The sequence below is a fragment of the Anomaloglossus baeobatrachus genome, chromosome 6, assembly GCF_048569485.1.
Source record: "Anomaloglossus baeobatrachus isolate aAnoBae1 chromosome 6, aAnoBae1.hap1, whole genome shotgun sequence".
Lineage (NCBI taxonomy): Eukaryota > Metazoa > Chordata > Amphibia > Anura > Aromobatidae > Anomaloglossus > Anomaloglossus baeobatrachus.
The window spans coordinates 356,013,425-356,027,993 of NC_134358.1; the positions used below are offsets into that span (position 1 = coordinate 356,013,425).

Genomic DNA, 14,569 nt, shown 5'->3' on the forward strand with positions numbered 1-14,569 from the left:
GGCTACAGGCCGCTTTTGTGGTAGAATGGTACTTTTACCACCCGTCGCCTCAGATATGAGTTTGTCCAGGGATTCACCAAACAGACGAAGACCCTGGAAGGGAAGTGTGGACAGGGACTTCTTGGAGGCACTGTCCGCATTCCATATTTTTAGCCACAGAACCCTGCGGGCGAAGACAGCATTGGCTGCCGTTAGGGCTGACCAGCTAGCTGCATCTAGGCAGCCGTGAAGAAGATAATTAGAGGCGAGAGAGAACAAATCAAGAATCTCAAGAGCCTCTGGAGGAATATTGCAAGGGCGAAGCAACTTGCGCAGGTTCCTACTCCACACGCTCATAGCTCTTGCCACCCATGTCATGGCAAACAGGGGGCGCAGAGAGGAGCCTGAAGCCTGGAAAATAGATTTGACCGCAGCCTCAACTGCGCGGTCGGACGAGTCCTTAAGAGACGCGTTGTCTGAAACAGACATAACCGTGTGTTTAGCCAGTCTGGATACTGGCGGATCCACAACGGGGGGTACCGACCAGGGCTTAACTATTTCCGGAGGAAAGGGATAAGCGAATGAAGGAGGATTTTTTATTAAACCTCCTATGAGGGTGATCCCACCGTTTAGATATGATTTGATGAAAAATCGGATCCTGGGCAAAGGACTTAGGAGGCTTCTTGGCTCGCTTGATTGCCGACTGAGAAGTCGGGTCCGAGGGCTGATCAGAAATCGACAGAGAGTGATTGACAGCCGCTATCAGAGTGTCTTCCATATGCCTAGACTCCGAAGGGACATCTGAATCAGAGTCAGCGTCTCGGGAATCGTGACTACTAAAGGTCACAGAGCCTGAGTCAGACTGACCATCGTGTGAGTCAGATGAGGCGGAGCGGTCGCAATGGCGCCTTTTGGAGACAGCCTTTTTACGTACTGGGGATGATACACCAGACGAAGGCGGGCTCCTCTGAGGGAGCTGAGCCGGGGGGGGGGGGCTGCGGGAGCCTATGGAAGGCTGGGATATCTGAGCGGCCAGGTCATCTAACCTTTTAGACATCAGAAGAGCCCATGCAGGGATAGCCTCATCAGATGGGGGTGCTGCCTGAATGGTGGACGGGGCCAAACCCACAGACTGCACGACCCCCTGGTCCGGCAACGCCTGTTGTGACACTGTAGTAGGGGCATCGCAGCCCTGGAAAAGTGGATAGCTTCGACCATTGGGAAACGAGCTTCCACAGGTGGTACAAGCATAGTACAGGTCCATAGAGGATGCCTGGGAAGCTTTATCACCCTTGCGGTTTTTATGCATGTCAGCAACAAACGCACAATTAGTACTGTGAGCCTCTAGCAGTATTACACTACTGTGGGTGAGGATCTACTAGCAGTATTAGAAAGGGACTGCTATACAGAGCTGGTATATACCAATAGTAAAGTGGCATACAGTGCCAAAGAGTCGGTATATACCTGCACGCACAGTCAGTATATACACCGCTAAAAGCTGATATACACCGCCAGCCAGCAGGCACACACCGCTAGAAAGACAGCGATATACCGCTGATCAGAGCGGTATATAGTGCTGCAGAGTTGCAGAGCTAAGGAGGCGATCTCACCAGTGTCTGCTCCCCACATGTAATGGCGTCCAGTGTTCTCTGGCAGCATGGAGGGGAGAGACGGCCCACTAGAGGGAGCGGCTTCTGGAGCAGTGGAGGGGGCGTTGCTAGAATGCAGGCCGAAGCCGGGAGCTAAATTTATGATGCTTCCCCGGGAACACGGCCTGCATCGCCCCACTGACGCCTCCTCAGGCGGCGGTTGGATGCAGGGGACGGATACACGTCGTCTCCCTACCTGCTCTTGCTCCGTCTGAAGACGCGTCTGTCCTGGGATGCGGAGATCTCGGGGACGCATCTTCGGCTCAAGGCTAGCAGGTGCTCGGCTCTGCTTAGCCCTCTGGAGCTACCTTTGTGAGGTGCTTCCAGGGAGCCTGGAGGGGTACGCAGACCCGACCACTTGGGCGCGAGGGAAGACTGACGGCTTTTGCACACCAGGTTTCCTCTGCCCGTAAGCGGGGGAAACGAGGGTGAGCACACCCTGGTATTGCCCCATAGTCAAAAATAGAATAAAATCACAAAGGAAAAGAAATAAACAAAAAAACATGAGCTGGTCTGGGGCTCAGGCCAGACGTGTCAGTCTCCCTGCTGACACTAAAAAGAACTGAGCTAGTTCCCGCCTAGCAGGGGTTATATGCTGTGTGAGGAGGAGCTAAGGCTGCTTTCACACTATGTTTTTTTAACATGCGTCATGAACGTTTTTTTGCTGTAAAAGCGGATCCTGCTTTTACAGCAAAAAACGCATGCTAACGCATGTGTTATTTTGCAGGATCCTGTCACTGGATGTTTAGGGGCGGGCATTGGAGTCATGTGATCGGGAGTGAGGGGAACTAAACGTGGCAGACTGGGAGCCGGCTTCTTACAACTGCGGAGGTTCGTAACCAACGTAAACATCGGGTAACTAAGAGAAGATATTTACCTTGGTTACGAGTGTCCGCAGCTCTCAGGTGGGAGAGAGAGACAAAAGAAGGAGGGGGAGAGAGAGAGAGGGAGGAATGAGAGGGTGGAGGGAGAGGGTGAGAGAGGGAGGAGAGAGAGGGACTGATCACGCGAGGCTGGTTTCTGGGCATGCTCAGTAGAGCAAGCAGGATCCTGTCTATCAGCATGCCAGCGTTCACCTGCGTTTGCATGCTGTTTAGTCAGGATCCAGCAATTTGCAGTCTTTGGACGCAGCTCAAAAACGCTACAAGTAGCCTTTTTGAAAAATGTTAAAAAACTGCAAGTCGCTGGATCCTCACTATAACGCACGCAAACGCAGGTGAACGCATGTTAACGCGAGTCCATTGCAAATGCATTGAAATGAAAACGCATTTGCACTGGATCCGCTTTTGCGTTAAAAGAAACGTTCATGACAGAGGTTAAAAAAAAACAAAACTTAGTGTGAAAGCAGCCTAACTCTTTTTTAAACCTAGTGTCAAGCCTCCCCTGGAGACAACATATAACCCACTGTCTATGTCCCCCAATGAAAAGGCGAGAAAGGAATACGGTATATTTTATATACATACATACATACATACATACATACCATACATACACGGTATATAAAATCAATAATTAAAAAAAAAAAAAAGGTTTAGAAAAAGAGGTCATGTGCCCAAAAATGGAAGTTCAATGGGTTCCATGCGATGACTGGTTGCGCTGCAGGTATATTAAATCCCAAGGTGCCGTCTACCTGTAGGAGGTACCTCCTGCAGGTAGACGGCACCGTGGGATCTAATATACCTGCAGCGCAACCAGTCATCGCATGGAAGACTATTCGCCTTGTATCATAGGCCATTGATAATCGCTTTTTGGTAAGATTGTCCAAGAAGGAAAATTTGTTTCGATTGGATATGAAACCCATTGAACTTCCCCTGATGAACCCCTAAACATATATGGGGGGGGGAAACGTGTCGGGATAGGTCACTGGATGGTCCCAGCAGATAAGTTATCCCTGCTGGGATTTGCCATTATCTCTTCTAGATTTACTGTGATTATACACATAAAGTACCTTTTTTGCATGACTGCACAGACCTAAGTGCATGTGCAGCTGATCTATGGTTGTCATATTTATGGCAACCGTGTTTTTGAATAATATCTATTGACCTGTGACAACTGGCACTATTTATCCTCTTCTGGTGGTGGGTGTTTCCCTTGGTAACTGGCGGGTTGCAGGGAGAGAATAGGGGAGACGACGAGGAGCGGGGGGGGCACCTAATACTTTATGGTGCACCTCCGCTGGCAGGTAGGCGACAGGGAGGGACAGAAAAAATCCCCCCCCCCCCCCTTCCAGAATCATAGGGCGACTACCTAGCTAAAATCTAAACTACTATAGTTGGTTTACCTATATTTGAGAGATTATCAACACTCATCTCACTAATCGTCTCCAACTTTCTCCACATCCACCCCACATGACCGATCTATACTGAGTAGATAGGTAGAAGCAACATAGCTTTTATATTTAATGATTTTAATACTAATAAATATATATCCATTTTAGGAGTTTTTTTTTTTTCTTTGTTTTTTTGCTCTAATACTCCTGTGATTATTGGTTTTGGTTTGTACCTATAGACTTGCATTAGCAAGTCTGGTGCGATATACGCACCATGCTGCGATTTGATCCTCAGCACACTGAGGAATAAAATAGCAAAAGGACACTGCCCCATAGATTAACACTGGTGTGAGTACAATCCGATTTTTAATCGGATCGTACTCGCACATGCAAATGGACAAGAGCCCTTACACTGACAAAACACATGAAAAGCCAAGATAAAAAAAATCAATCTTTATTAGAACACAAAAACAAATAACATATATACACAATGAAAATAATCCCTCCACAGGAAAATTGCCACATCTATAAAGCACAATAGACAAAAATACACGTTGTATGACAAAAGAAAAAGCAAATAAATGTGGGGAGATATAGTGGAACCTTGGATTAAGAGCGTTTTGCAGGACAAACAAAGCTTTATAAAAATTTGTAACTTGGTTTTAGAGCAATGATTTGCAATAAGAGCAATACACTCATCGTGCACACTTCCGGTTCCGTCCTTTCACCGCGCTCTGACGGTCACTTTCTATACATATGTACTGTGTACAGTATACCATTGTACAGCATATACTATATAGCATGTCTATCAATTTGCATTTGTGGATGCAGTATTGTACTTTCTTATTAAAAACCAGTACAACACATTGCTTATACTGTACAACAATTCTATTGTAAGCTAATGTGCAGTTTAATTTTCTATGTTTTTACTTACTGTATTTTGTATTAGTGTACTGTAATATAAATTTATATGAACACAGTACATTCTGTATTACTGTAATATGTTTATATAAATACGGTAAATATTTTTGGGTTGTGGAATGAATTGTCGGTGTTTCAATTATTTCCTATGGGAAAATTTGCTTTGATATAAGAGTAACTTGGTTTAAGAGCACACGCCCAGAACCAATTATGCTCGTAATACAAGTTTCCACTGTATATAGTATCTCAATTAGTTAGACAAAAAACAAATACATATACTGATAAAGAAATCCCCCTAAGAAAAATAAATGCAATCACAGTGTTCGCCACCAAAGGTCTCCGCAGTAGTAATAGGCAATCCCGATTACAAGCTCTCCTGGGAATCTTGTGTTACAGATCAGGTCCAGATAATTTCCAGGAGGTGTAAGAAAAAAAAAAAAGGGAGGACATTATTAAAAAACATTATGCTCATACTTACAGGTCCTGCGACGTGTCCTGCAGACCCTGTCTCTCGAGCACCTCTGCTTCCGCGTCTGTCCGATCATTGCTGTGCCGCCCGGTCATCACCTCTGACTACTAGGACCGTCCGTGATGTCATAGCCATGTGACCAGTCAGATCTGAATGTTGTATTACCTCATTGGCTACAGATTGGTCACATGACTGACGTCATCAAAGGTCCTGTTAACTGAACTTTAACTGTCGTTGTGAGAGTGTCGCATCGCATCACGGCACACAATCTCCTAGCAGGAGCGGGGTCGGCTGCATGTGTTTAAATTTTTTCTCTGTGTTGTGTTTTTTTTTTTTTTTTTTTTTTAAACTGCTTACTTCAAATTCATGGTGGCCATGTCTAATATGGTGTGAGCAAAATGGAGAGGAAGGATCCAGCACAAATTCCTTGTTGATAAAAAGTTTTTCTTATTATTTATTGAAGTTTTAAAAGCAAAAACAAAAGGAGACCGAAGATGGGAAACATACATTAAAGCATGGGTGCTCTTAACGCGTTTCGGACTTTAAATAAAAACAAACTAAGTCCTTAATCATAAGTGACCCATACTGTGCAGAGTACTGCTCTTATAGACTGATTAACAAGCTCTAAGTTAGGGGTAGAACGAAAATGCAGTAATTAATTAACAAAAGGGTGTAATTGGGTTAAGCTAATTGAGAGGCAGTGAGTGAACCATGGGGATTGCAAGGTATATACCGTGGCAATGTTGAAATATTTCAGACATCTACAAAAAGTCCACATAACGAGCGAGATCCATAAATGCCTATATACAAACCTATACACGTATAAAAACATATTATTATAAAGACTATATGAAAAAAATATATATATATATAAAGAAAGGAGGATATATGTATCAGTAAATATATATACACATGTATATGCATTTAAACGAACCCAATTGTGTGTCAAATAACCCGAATGTATGACAATATAACATAAATAAATCACACAGCAAAACTACAAAATAAATAAATAAATAGATAGATATGATGGAGATGATGCATGTTGTAACACCCAGTTCATTGTAAATTAGGTCCATGTGTATTTCATTATAACATTTATACATTTACAAAATTGACTAAGATCCTTGGTTATAATGAGTATAACAAATATCATAAAATGGATAAATAAATATATGATAGGTGTATGCCTGCATGATCCCCATCATAAATGAAAAAACTGAAATATGTGAAAAATGTATATGAAAAATATATAAAAAAAAAATAATATATATATATATATATATATATATATATATATATATATATATATATATATATATATATATATATATATATATATATATATATATATATATATATATATATATATATATATATATATATATATACACACACACACACACACATACATATCCTATGATATAAAATATACAATTCAATCAACCACTGAAATGTAAGCACGGGTATTCCTATAAATAAATAAATTGAACCTACTGCAAAGACATATAAGTCTACACATACATAGTATAAATATGTGTATATACATATGTGTGTATAGCTATGTGAACACTAGCCGCCAAAATGGAGGTGTGGGTCTAATAAGGATTTATAATAAATATGGAAAAATGTGTACATATAAGTGACTGCTACCAGAGGGAAGAAGTGGAGGGGGGGGGGGAGGAAGGGGGGGGGGGACGGATTCCGTTCTCTCACGTGGCGGTAATTAAAAAATATAACGGCGGTCTGAACGATAATTGAGACCCTCAGGGTACCTAGTATTAAGTCTGAGGATCCAACCTGCTTCTGCATATAATAGTGCCTGGAACCAATCTCCTCCCCGGAGAGGCCTGGGGATGTACTCGATACCTGTAACTACGAGAGAAGAAAAATCAGCAGCATGATGGTCTACAAAATGTTTGGTGAGACCATACAAAGAGCGTTTCTGTGATGGAAGCGTACAGGAGAAGGCTGTATCTTGAGACTGAGGAACCCGTGTATGTTCTGACATTCTAACTCTCAGGGGTCTGGAGGTACACCCAATATAACTCTTTCTACAGGTAATACACGTGGCTTTATATATAATGTGTGTCGAGGAACAATTTATAAAAGTGTTGATCTTATATTCCCTATTGTTGGTACCAGTAACAATTTTGGTCGTATGCATAAATTTACATAGGCCACAGCGACTCGAACCACATTTGAACGAGCCTGAAATACTAAGCCAGTTCTTATGTGAATTTGACTTCTGGGTTGTGTACATACTTGGTGCAACCATGTTACCTACAGTACAGGCTATTTTAGCTACTACATTAACACCTTGCGAGAGAATGGAATTCAATATCCTGTCCTGTTGGAGAAGGGGGAGGAAGCGAAGAATAACCTCTTTAATCCGAAAAAAATCTACACTATAAGGAGTGGAGAAAGTGATTCTCTCCATACATCCAGCTGATTTATCAGTGTCAAGAAGTAAACTGGCCCGGGTTTTATTATCCACAATAGAGGATGCTCTATTTATGGTGTGTTTTGAATAGCCCCTCCTCCCTAATCTATTTTTAATACGGACAGCTTCACTGGAATAGGATGATTCAGAGGAACAAAGTCTCTTCGCACGCAAAAGTTCTCCCACAGGTAAGTTCTGTAATGTGTGGGGCATATGACAACTATTCGCGTGGAGGGATGCGTTGCCACTGATAGGTTTCCTATACAGGACAGATTCGATGGCACCAGTGATGGAATTACCGGATAATGAGATATCCAAAAAAGGAGCTTGTTGCATATAAACATTCACTGTGAACCTCAAATTTAGGTTGTTATTATTGAGGTAAGCACTTAATGAGTTAGAAAATTCTTGTACAGCACCCTGATCATGAATATTGCATATTAATAACTGGTCGTCTATATATCTGGCGTACCAGGAAATTTGATCCAAAAAAGGGTTACTGTCAATGTGAATGTATTGCTCCTCCCAATATGCCATATAGATGTTAGCTAAGGCACATGAAAAACTAGCCCCCATGGGGCATCCCGAAATTTGAAGGTAATAGCTGCCATTGAATTGAAAATAGTTGTGCCTTAAGAGGAAACCAGTTCCCATAAGAATAAATTCCTTAAAACCATCCTCCAGTGAACTGTATTTTTCTAGATGAAAAAATAGAGCCTGCAAGGCTTCATCATGGGGAATGCTTGGGTATAATGATATCACATCACTAGTGATCCAAAAGGAATTATTGGTCCAGCTCATTTTTTCCAGGTTTTGTAACAGACTCTTAGTGTCTCTTATGTAGCCTGTTGTACGCTTCATCAATGGTTGAAGAATGTTATCTAACCAATCGCTAAGGTTGCCTGTCAGGGACCCTGTACTCGCCACTATAGGCCTTAGGGGGGGAGGGAATACATCTTTATGGATTTTGGGAAGTCCCTGAAATATCGGACATACTGGTTTATTCACCAAAAGGTATTCAAACGTTTTTTTACTGATAAAACCCCACTCAAGTCTTTGTGACAATATTTTCTGAAGTTTAATTAGAAAAATGGAAGTAGGGTGATTGGACAAACATCTATACGTGGTGGTGTCACTTAATATCAGATTAATTTCCCTCTCATATAGTGTATTGTCCAATATGACCACCGATCCCCCTTTGTCTGCTTTTCGGATGACAATGTGCTTATTACCCTTAAGTGTCTTAAGCGCATTCCTCTCATGAGGGGATAAATTGTCCTGAATGCCTGATGTGGACTCTAGGATTTGTTTGACTTCTGTCTCTATGAGATCTTGATAGGTGTCCATGACAGGCACCCTAGAGGCCACAGGATAAAAGACTGGGTTCTTTATATTGAAAGGAGGTTGCTTGGATAAAATGGTATGGGATTCACTGAGTTCCTGGAGATTCGAGATGGAAATCTGTTCCTTGAGATTAAGATGCAAAGGGATTGAAATAGTATCATCCGTCTCTGATGTTAGTGGATAACTGCCATCCGTATCGTCCTGGTCGATGTTAAAGAAATGTTTTTTAAATCGTGAGATTCCGAATAAATCTGTTTACGTCCTTTATTGTCTGGAACAAATTAGCTCTTTTGTTCGGAGCAAAATTAAGACCCTTTTGCAAAACATCAATTTGGGCGGAGCTTAGAGAGCATGCGGAAAGGTTTACGATAGCAATCTCATCCGGTTCTGTTGTCTTTAATTCCTCCAGTAATGGCATTTCTTGGGGCGCAGGGAATATCTCTTTTCTGCAGTGCTTATGTTTCCTCCCCCCTCTCCGCGATTTCCGTTTTTTGCAAGCGGTAAGTCCTTTGTATGGTGGGGGGTATGGATCTCCCTGGTAGATTCGTAAGAACTCAGGCTACCATCTGTTGAATCCATCTCAGCTGAGGAAAAATTTACAGATCTATCCCCCTGAGGGTAATGCTGGCGTTTCTTTAGAATGGATTTGTGTCTCCTAATGCTCTGCCAAGTATACACTTGCTTGGATTCGTAATCTTTAACATCTCTGTGATATTTACCTTGTTTAAGTTCCATTATATCAGCTTCAATGTTGTCAATGGTATTTCTGAATCTAGAATTCAGCTTATCGAAGTCAGATTTATCGTAGGTTTTAACAAGGTAATCATGAACGCCCTTGATTTTACTGTCTAGATCTGAGATCCGTAATAGCTCTTCTCTGACAATAAGGTCCATTAACTTAAGCGAGCAGGATGATAGGATGGAATTCCATTCTTCCAGGAATTTGTCCGAAAAAACATATGTGGGATTCTTTTTAATTCTAAGGCCCCTGGGGACCATATTTTTCTCAAATGTATTTTTTGAGGGTCATTGAGTCCCACCAAGTTTTTAGTCTTTGTACAGACAATTTCTCCAGGTCCCAGAAAGTGTGTATACCATCATTATGTAAATGAGTATCTTGAGCTGAATATGCATCAGTGGGCTCAGAAAAAATAGTAGTAATATGGTGTGACACCATGGATTTCGGGCTTAGTACCATCTGAGAATACAAAGCTGATATTGACCCCTTTAGTACCCAAGCGAGCCACCCAGCACCAGGGCTGCTTGACGAGCCAGGTAAAACACCTGGAAATGGCGCTAAGAAACAATGCGACATTTCCAGGGGCAGCTGTGAAGAATCCCAGCCTCCAGCTGCCTGGCTTTACCTGACTGGCGATCAAAATACAGCGGGAGCCCACGCATTTGTTTAATTATTCTTTAAAATAATTAAAAAAAAAAAAAAAATTAACGGGCTACGCTTTATTTTGATTGCCAGTAAGGTAAAGCCAGGCAGCTGGGAGGGGGTGGCAGCCTGTAGCCATCCGCTTTATCTGCGCCAAGAATCCAAAATACAGCAGAGCGCTATGTCATTTTTTTAAATTAAATTTAATTTTTATACAACAATATATTGTGTATAATATATGTGTGTAAATACACAGTCTTGCTAAAGTATTTGACTCCCTTGAATTTTCCAACCTTTACCCACATTTCAGACTTCAAACAAAAGATAAAAATTTCAATGTTATGGTGAAGAATCAACAACAAAATGGAACACAATTGTGAAGTTAAACGAATTGTATTGCTTATTTTAAACTTTTGTACAAAATACAAAACTGAAAAAAGTGGGGCGTGCAATATTCGTCCCCTTTACTTTCAGTGCAGCAGACTCACTCCAGAAGTTCATTGAGGATCTCTGAAAGATCCAATGTTGTCCTAAATGACTGATGATGATAAATATAAGCCACCTGTGTGTAATCAAGTCTCCGTATAAATGCACCTGCTCTGTGATAGTCTCAGTGTTCTGTTTAAAGCGCAGAGAGCATCATGAAAACCAAGGAACACAACAGGCAGGTCTGTGATACTGTTGTGGAGAAGTTTACAGCCGGATTTGGATAGAAGTTTTTTTTTCCAAAACTTTAAACATCCCAAGGAGCACTGTGCAAGTGATCATATTGAAATGGAAGGAGTATCATACAACTGCAAATCTACCAAGACCCGGCTGTCCATCCAAACTTTCATGTCAAACAAGGAGAAGACTGATCAGAGATGCAGCCAACAGGCCCATGATCACTGTGGATGAACTGCAGAGATCTACAACTGAGGTGGGAGAGTCTGTCCATAGGACAACAATCAGTTGTACTATGCACAAATCTGGCTTTTATGGTAGAGTGGCAAGGAGAAAGCCATTTTTCAAAGCTATCCATAAAAAAAAAGTGTTGTTTAAAGTTTTCCACAAGTCACCTGGGAGACACACCAAACATGTGGAAGAAGGTGCTCTGGTCAAATGAAACCAAAAATCGAACTATTTGGGCACAATGCCAAACGATATGTTTGGTGTAAACAACACAGCTCATCACCCTGAACACACCATCCCCACTATCAAACATGGTGGTGGCAGCATCATGGTTTGGGCCTGCTTTTCTTCAGCAGGGACAGAGAAGATGGTTAAAATTGATGGGAAGATGGATGGAGCCAAATACAGGACCATTCTTGAAGAAAACCTGTTGGAGTCTGCAAAAGACCTCAGACTGGGATGGAGATTTGTCTTCCAACAAGACAAGGATCCCAAACAAAGCAAAATCTATAATGGAATGGTTCACAAATAAAAGTATCCAGTTATTAGAATGTTAAAGTCAAAGTCCAGACCTGAATACAATTGAGAATCTGTGGAAAGAGCTGAAAACTGCTGTTCACAAACGCTCTCCATCCAACCTCACTCAGCTCCAGCTGTTTGCAAAGGAAGAATGGGCAAGAATTTCAGTCTCTCGATGTGCAAAACTGATAGACATAACCCAAGCGACTTGCAGGTGTGTGTGTGTGTGTGATATAGATTATATATATTACACACACACACACACTATCCCGAGCAGCAGATATTGTGTGCAGAATAAGTTTTTGTTAATGCATTCTATTTTGTTAGCAACAGTTATTAACCCAGGCGAAGCGGGGTAGTACAGCTAGTATAAATATATATATTATATATATTAAATATACGAAGCTGCGTGTATGTATGTATGTATGTATGTATGTATGTATGTATGCTAAAGGAATCTGCACCGTCGCATTTTGCACAGACACCATGTGACTCAGGGAACGTCAGACTATATTTGTGCGGGAAAATTTAACCCCACGCTTTACACTTAATCTCCAAAAATCCTGCCTCAATTAAACTGAATGGAGGTGGGAGCTACAGGCTATAAATAGCAACTGTCAGTGGTTGCTATAGGAACAAAATAAACTGTTAGTTTAACAAGCTTATGTGTGAAGTAATAAGATGTCGGTGGAGAGACGGATAGAGAAAGATAGAAAAAGACAGAGAGCCCGGGCAAAGAGACAGCCCGGGCAAAGTGAGAAAGATAGACACACACACACACAGACAGAGATAGGAGAGAGACAGACAGAGACACACAGACAAACTCAAAGAGACAGTTACTATCCCGGGCAACTCCGGATAGTACAGCTAGTATATAAAAACACACACACACACACACAAAATATATAATTGTATTATAGTAGAAGGTAGCGCTCCACGGTATTTTTGATTCTCAGCGTACATAAAGCAGACAGCTAGGGGCTGCCACCCCCCATCTGCCTGGATTTACCTTAGCTGGCAATCAAAATTCAGGGAATCCCATTTTTATTTAATAAAAAAAAAAGAAAAAAAAAAACACGCATGGGCTCCCGCTACAATATTCTATTGCTAACTAAGGGGAATCCAAGCAGCTGTTGGCGGCTGACCCCCACTGCTTGTTACCTTTGAACGCAGTGAAAGCCAGGGAAGGCCTATTTTTTTTTGGCAAAAAAAACCCAACAAACCAAAAAAAAAAAAAAAAAAAAAAAAATATATGAGCTTTGCCATTTTTTTGTATGCTAGCTAGGTACAGCGGGCAGGTACGGGCTGCCCCAACCCCTAGCTGCCTATCTGTACCCGGCTGAAACCCAAAAAGATAGGGAAGCCCTTTTTAACATTATTTCATGAATTTCATGGCATAAAAAAAAAAAAAATAAATAAACACGACGTGGGCTTCGCCCAATTTGTGTGTCCAGCCAGGTACAACTAGTCATCTGAGAATTGGAATCTTCAGCGCAGGGTGGCACAAGCTTTCTGGGCTCCCCCCCCCCCCACTGCAAATTGCGGTACACAGCCACCCCAGAAAATGGCGCTTTCATTGATGAGCTGTCTTCTGGCACTGTATCCAACTCTTCTAGCAGCCCTGGGTAATAAGGGGTTAATATCAGCTTTGTTTTACCAGGTAATAAGCCCGAGATTCTTAATGTCAGGCCAAGTTTGACCCGGCCATTAAGAATCTCCAATAAAAGGGTAACAAAAAATAAAAAAAAAAAAAAAAAAAAACACAACAACACACACACAACACACCACACAAAGAAAAATTAAGAGGAATCCGCCCTTTCAGGACAAGAAACATACAGATAAAAAAAGGGCGGTCCTTCGCCTTAATCAGTTGGATTTCAGAGCATTTGAGAGATACCGCAATTGATTAGTATGACACATAAATAAAAGAACCAAAAGAAGGACCATATCCACCAAGGTAGTGAGAAGAGTTTGTAAGGGTGGGGTGTGCGGGTGCTGTCGTGGACTCAGCAAAATCCCATTACCGGTAAGTAATTTAGTCTTTTCCCATTGCTATGACAGCACCCACTGAGAGACTTTCAGAGATACCACCACCTAGGGAGGGACCACCTCTTGTAGTACTGATCTCCCGAAAGTAAGGTCTGAAGCAGAGGGCAGGTCCAATCTATAGTGATTATAAATGGTGGAAGGCGAGGACCAACTAGCAGCCTTACATACAGTGCTGGCCAAAAGTATTGGCACCCCTGCAATTCTGTCAGATACTACTCAGTTTCTTCTTGAAAATGATTGCAATCGCAAATTCTTTGGTATTATGATCTTCATTTATTTTGCTTGCAATGAAAAAACACAAAAGAGAATGAAACAAAAATCAAATCATTGATCATTTCACACACAACTCCAAAAATGGGCCAGACAAAAGTATTGGCAACCTTAACCTAATACTTAACCTTAACCTAAGCAAACGCTTCCGGTAACCATCAATGAGTTTCTTACAATGCTCTGCTGGAATTTTAGACCATTCTTCTGTGACAAACTGCTCCAGAATTTGTTGGTAGTCTTCAGACTTCATAATGCCATGTACACGGTCAAGCAGTCCAGTGCCAGAGGCAGCAAAGCAACCCCAAAACATCAGGGAACCTCCGCCATGATTGACTGTAGGGACCGTGTTCTTTTCTTTGAATGCTTTTTTTTTCTCCCCCTGTAA

At 41.8% G+C, this 14,569-nt stretch overlaps 1 protein-coding gene across 2 annotated transcripts in view; it reads right to left on the reverse strand.

Moving 5' to 3' along the window:
• The window catches only part of TRIP13 (thyroid hormone receptor interactor 13), a 336,424-nt gene that overhangs the window by 295,274 nt on the left and 26,581 nt on the right, over positions 1-14,569 (reverse strand). Inside the window, exon 1 of one of the 2 annotated variants that reach the window (XM_075315016.1) lies at positions 5,297-5,372. The exons of the other annotated variant lie outside the window; for it this stretch is intronic. The gene's annotated coding sequence lies outside the window, so the exon portion shown is untranslated. Of the gene's footprint in view, positions 1-5,296; positions 5,373-14,569 lie in introns of those variants that run through there. 2 annotated transcript variants of the gene reach the window in all.